The sequence below is a fragment of the Montipora capricornis genome, chromosome 3 (assembly GCF_036669925.1).
Source record: "Montipora capricornis isolate CH-2021 chromosome 3, ASM3666992v2, whole genome shotgun sequence".
Taxonomy (NCBI): domain Eukaryota; kingdom Metazoa; phylum Cnidaria; class Anthozoa; order Scleractinia; family Acroporidae; genus Montipora; species Montipora capricornis.
In genome coordinates this window covers 60,219,980-60,226,672 of record NC_090885.1, presented here as the reverse complement: position 1 = coordinate 60,226,672, position 6,693 = coordinate 60,219,980, and the positions used below count along the sequence as shown (strand labels likewise).

At 37.4% G+C, this 6,693-nt stretch overlaps 1 protein-coding gene across 1 annotated transcript in view; it reads left to right on the top strand.

Annotated features, from left to right (window-relative positions):
* Positions 1 to 6,001: 6,001 nt before the first annotated feature.
* The window catches only part of LOC138043563 (uncharacterized), a 25,084-nt gene continuing 24,392 nt past the window's right edge, over positions 6,002 to 6,693 (top strand). The window contains exon 1 of the mRNA XM_068889905.1: positions 6,002 to 6,129. The gene's annotated coding sequence lies outside the window, so the exon portion shown is untranslated. The remainder of the gene's footprint in view (positions 6,130 to 6,693) is intronic.

Below are 6,693 nucleotides of genomic sequence, written 5' to 3'. Positions count from 1 at the left end.
TTCATGACTCCACCCAATACGGAATATATTTTCTCCCAACTAGCCGTCAATATAATGTGGTATTGCCGTCTCAAAATCGCAATTTGTTTTTATTATTGATTTTATTACATGTACAAAGTGGTCAGTTTGTAAAGGTGGACACTTTGGGAGGTTGTCACAGGCTTCCAGATAAGTTTGTAAGACAGGGTGTCAACAAGGAATTCCAGTGGATCAAATTTCCACAGCTCCTACCATAACCATTATGTCGGGTCATGAAGCTGACCTTGTAGGGTTTTTATATGTTCATATTTGTTTCAGGGCAATGCATTAGGTCTATGGCAGCTAAACAGGGCAGGTGGAGATTTTCTAAAAGGTAGGCAACCGTTATTTAAGGAAACTCTTGTATTTTTAAAAGTACCACGGAAACACTACATACACTGCGCAGAGACCAATAAGATAAATTGTCTTGTGCACTCATTCGAATTGAGACTGTATGTTGATTTTGTGATGTCTATCAACATTAATGTTGATACATAATTATAGTACATGTCTAATAAATATCAAAAACTTGATCATTGTATGACACAATTCATCGTATAACAGAATTCATTGTGGTATATGAGCTAAAGCGCCGATCAACTCAAAACTTCCAAATTCCTCACTCCCCAGGCACAGAAGATAGTCAAATGCCCATTTCAATTTGATCGGCGCATAATAGACCATGCTCTACAAAATTATGGAAACCGTACATGTCAGCTAAAAATATGAAGTTACAATAAAGTCGGTAAGAGTTCTCTCTATTTTGGGGGCGTTTTTAATAAAACATTATTATTCCATTCACGATTGTTGGATATGAAAAAATTACATCTTGATTAGCCAACTTGGGGGGCTTTGCACCTCGTTGGCTATCTGTCATATCTAATGCATGCTCATGGAATAATCAAATATCATGAAGGAAAATTCTTGTTCAAAACAATGGCAGTCACCCAGGTGGAAATCTTATAAAGATCTTACCAATATTCTTGTTAGGTTTCTTAACAAGATCTTATCTTATTACTTAACTAAGGGCGTGTTCAGTTGACCCTATTGTGGAATAAGAGCACTTGGAGTGATGATTTAAAACGGTATGTCTAGCGTTTTGAAGCAACAAGGATAATAAAGATATGTTTAAAATAGTATGTTAGCATTTGTTTGACAATTTTAATGTGAATCTCTGTAAAAACGAAGACTCTTCTATTCTATGTACTCCTCCTCCGGAATACGGTCAATCGAACGCACCCTAAGACTCTTGCAACAAACTTAAGGTCTTGTGAGATTCCTACAAGATTCTAACTTGTAAGATACATGTTTCTTGCAATAATTCCTTTAGCTTTATCATTCAGTTTCACTTACAGAGGACCTTATGAATGGCAAAGTGATTTGTTACATCATTCATTGAAATGAAATTATATAAATTGGTTCCAGGGCCTACATGTACCTCAACCACAAGATGCAGTGCTGAAGGAAATTGTTGATTGAAATTTATTTGGAGGAAATTTCCTGAGATGCAAGAAGCAGACAGTTCTGACTGCAAATTGTGATGCAATTGTGAATAATTATTGATGTCTTTGTGTCAAAACTTGGTGGGTAGAGGTTTCATTGCCATTCTGGATACACCTTGTGAACATTATTAGGGTCAAGTGAATTTGTTACAGACATCAGGTAATTAAGTCGAACACACTCACATTGAACTGGATGAACATAAGGGAGAGATGTTCAGTGCAAAAATCAGTGACTTCTCTGTTCATATACTGCAAGTTTTTTGACGAAAATCAAGATAGATTTCACTGTCCCTTGAGTCTGAGGAAATTGTCAGTCATCTTTCAGTGGTAATTACATGTACATGTATATCAAACACAAGTGATAGCTCTCTAATAAACACATTTGCATGTGGCAACAATCATTAAAAGATCAATGTAATTTAAGTACTAGTATTCAATTACATGCAGTAAATTTGTTTTAGGAAAGTCTGCAGTATTTTTCATTTGAACTGGCAGGTGGCGTGCCTCATACAGTTCAATGTAACTTGAAAAGTAGGTCTAACCATGCAGTTAATTATTATTTGTCATAGTATGCTACAGTGCCGCTCGGAGATAAGCGAACAACGCAGACGCAAAATAAACGCACGCAATACGCGTATACGCGTTTTTTTTGACGCGTCTAAAATTGCGTATCGTATACGCGTTTGTGCCTTTGTTATTCATAACCGTAATTTTGCTTTTCCTGTTATTGTTTACGAAGACAAAAGAATAAATTGCGTGACTGCCGACAAGTCGAAAATTTGCATTTGCATGTATGTCGCTTTGATTACTAATCAATTTCGATCCGCAAATGCCGCCGATGAAAACATCCACAGGGCATTATTTCGAAGTTTAATATCCTTTAAATGCAACAAAGGTCTCGAAAGACGAGCGAAATTAAATACGCAAATTATGCCCCGAAAAACTGAAGCCATGATTTTTGTCAGTGTTTGCCGTGACGCGTTACAGTCATTTCACGATAACCTTTCACCGATGCGTGGAAAAAAGTCCAATTTTTCCATGCAGAAAAATCAAATAAATGCGATCGACATATCATATAAAGTTTTTTACAAATATTTTCTTTGAACTGAGAGCATTTCACCGTTTGAATCAGCGGAGTATGCCCCGAATCACATCACGATGGCCTAGCTCTCGCCGGCGCGTGCCCAAATTTAACCGAATACTTTTCCTTAGAAATACCAAATAAATGTGATCAGCGCATCCATTGAGCCTTTGAAGAAAAATTTTGCGTTTGAAGTGAAAGCACTGTACCCGTTGAAATCAGAAAATCATTCCCAACAGAGCTGAAGATGTGAATATTACATGAATTAAAATCGTGTTTGTCACGTGTCGGCAACTGTGTTTTACTTCACTGTCGCGCTGAAAATCCACGCCAAAAAATCATTCGTTGCTGCTGCTGCTGCATTTACAACAAAACAACTCAAGCTGAAAAATTCTCAGCCGTACGATGAATTTCTGTACAAAACTGCTAATGATGTTCCCTTTGCTAAAGAGTTGTGTTTTTAGTTTACGACTAAACGGATGTAAGGGTACGAAGTTTGTTTTGATACTGTATTATCGCTCTCAACGCTTTCATGTAAATTTTGATGTTAAAAAGGTTCTTGTGTGCCGTCTGTCGATAGGTTTATATTTCTCCAAAAGTAAGCTTGATCATATTTTTTTCTTTTTTGGGCTTTAAAACACAAATATCTAGCCAGAAGGACTTTGCGCTGGTGAGATTTTTTGCTCTTTTAGTGACTCACCGACCAGCGAACACGTAAATTATTTCCACATTCACCACACCGGAAACGATTGAGAAAAATCGAAGACAAGGCAACAAAAGAAAGACAAAAGGAGAGCTCATAAATACTAATGAGCCTTTTTGCGTATGTGTTGACACGCATCCGCGTTTTTTGCGTATATTTTGGTTCGCTTATCTCCGAGCTGCACTGTATGTAGTATTTTTCACCTGAACTGGCGGGTGGCATACCTCATACAGTTCGATTTAACTTGAAAAGTAGGTCTAACCATGCAGTTAATTAATTTTGTTATAGTATGCTATGTAATATTTTTCAGTTGAACTGGCAGGTGGCACGCCTCATACAGTTCAATGTAACTTGAAAAGTAGGTCTAACCATGCAGTTAATTATTATTTGTCATAGTATGCCATGTAGTATATTTCATCTGAACTGGCAGGTGGCACGCCTCATACAGTTCGATTTCACTTGAAAAGTAGTTCTAACCATGCAGTTAATTTGTCAAAGTATGCTATGTAGTATTTTTCATCTGAACTGGCGGGTGGCACACCTCATACAGTTAGATGTAACTTGAAAAGTAGGTCTAACCATGCAGTTAATTTGTTATAGTATGCTATGTAGTATTTTTCAGTTGAACTGGCAGGTGGCACGCCTCATACAGTTCAATGTAACTCTAAAAGTAGTTGTAACCATGCAGTTAATTTGTTATAGTATGCTATGTAATATTTTTCATCTGAACTGGCGGGTGGCACGCCTCATACAGTTCAATGTAACTTGAAAAGTAGGTGTAACCATGCAGTTAATTTGTCATAGTATGCTATGTACATGTAGTATTTTTCATCTGAACTGGCGGGTGGTACACCTCATACAGTTCGATTTAACTTGAGAAGTAGGTCTAACTATGCAGGTAATCTATTTGGTTAATTTCTTGTAGTATCCTAGTATTACCCATCTGAACTAGCGGGTGGCACGCCTCATACAGTTCGATGTAACTTGAAAAGTAGGTCTAACCATGCAGGTAATTTGTTATAGTATGCTATGTAATATTTTTCATCTGAACTGGCGGGTGGCACACCTCATATAGTTCGATTTAACTTGAAAAGTAGGTCTAACCATGCAGTTAATTTGTTATAGAGTGCTACAGTTATGTAGTATTTTTCATCTGAACTGATGGGTGGCACACCTTATACAGTTCGATGTAACTTGAACAGTAGGTCTAACCATACAGTTAATTAATTTTGTTATAGTATGCTATGTAATATTTTTCAGTTGAACTGGCGGGTGGCACGCCTCGTACAGTTCAATGTAACTTGAAAAGTAGGTGTAACCATGCAGTTAATTTGTTATAGTATGCTATGTAGTATTTTTCAGTTGGACTGGCGGGTGGCACACCTCATACAGTTCAATGTAACTTGAAAAGTAGGTCTAACCATGCAGTTAATTTGTTATAGTATGCTGTGTAATATTTTTCATCAGGACTGTCGGGTGGCACGCCTCATACAGTTCTATGTAACTTGAAAAGTAGGTCTAACCATGCAGTTAATTTGTTATAGTATGCTATGTAGTATTTTTCATCTGAACTGGTGGGTGGCACGCGTCATACAGTTCAATGTAACTTGAAAAGTAGGTGTAACCATGCAGGTGATCCATGTGGTTAATTTGTTTCAGTGTGCCAATTTAATTCCAGAGATATATATGTCTTCCTTATTTGTATTGAATTTATAGTAATAATTTTATTTATATACATGTACTTACTGTAGATTTTATTGAGAGTATTATGTAAAATATTTGTAATTGGGGTAACATAAGCCAGATTTATATACTTATTATTTGATAATAATGAAATGCCTTGCATATATTTTATTCCTTATTTTGTTGAATTTGTATGGGTTATTAAATAGGGATGAGTGAATTTAGGGAATAATTTCACACACGCTTTGTCCAAAATCAAATATTTTCATAAGCCTTAAGGCAAGAAAAATTATTTTATTTTGGACAAAACACAAGTACAACACAAGTACGCTCCGTACCTAGTCGAAATGACCGACTGGCCATGTCGAACTTAATTCTCGGGTCGACCCAAATAACATCTGTCGAACTTAATTGATTCAAACGTCGATCTCGTCATGTACTTAATTGAGGCTATTAGGTTCGGCTCATGAAAAGTTCGACGTTTGAACCGGGCGTAAGTTCCCTACGGACCGGTTCCACGGACTGCTTTACGGACCAGTCCAAGGGACCACCCCTTCGGAACCACTCCACGGACCAGCCCAAAACAACATAGAGAAAGAATTAATGAAAGAAAATAATTAACAACTAAAGATTTAAATCCAAATGCGAACTAACTTGCCGAAATAAACAAGAAGGAAGCAGCCGAATGAAGCACGCTTCCCAAATGTTTGACATAATTATTAACACGAAGTTTCCAAACCAGAAAAAACAGGGGCACTTGCCATTCAACGAAACTGTCGAAAAGCTCTGTTGGAAATTCGATGGGACAAGATCTTTCCTCAACAACATCATCATATTTTCTACTAGCCTGTTTCAGGCTACCAGATAGTCGGGACAACGAAACACAACTCCGTATGAAAAACGGTCGACCCAAGTCCCCACTCGTTTTTGTGACTACTGCGCATGCGCCATCCTCTTAGTTTTTCCGAAGATGAGAAATGTAACAATAGACTACACTTCGGAGCCAATCCGCATACAAAGAGTACCAAAGTCCGGACTCTGCAGACAGTACGATGATTTGCCGAACGATTTGCGAACGAAATGCTCGAGTGCCTTGTGTTAGCAGACGATGATCTGTGAAGAATAAAGTTCTGTGAGTTGAGGTGAGTTTTTAATACTTACAACAGTTACTTCTCGCACTTTCGTGCTTTGTTTCTAACCTACCAAGTGAGGCAGTTTACGCTTTTAAGAATGGCTACCTGTAAGAATCGAGGATCGTCCGTCAACGACCATACGCTTTTCGGCGGATAGCTCATATTTTGCCCAAAGATACCCTTTAGGTATCACATTTAAAAGTTCCAGCGATTCGTATATTTTGAGATATTTGCGAAAATTTGAAAACGCGGTTAAAGTGCGGTCTCTGTTTGACAAATTTCCCAAAATTTGCTGTAAGAACCAAGGTGAAGTCTTAATGGAAATGAATTCAATTGGCACCAAAGGCCGCATAACATGGCGGCGGAAAATGGATGATATTTGACGCGATAAAAATGTACCTGGTACCTCATTCTTAATTTTTTTTACTTCATATTCTTCAAATATTGCTATTATTCATTTTCTGTGTTAAGTCTTATGCTCGAACTCGGAACGCTTCCCTCCGAAATTATCAGAAATGTTTGTAAATCGTTATCTTTAAGAAAGTTATGACATTTTTTAATTTCGAAGACATG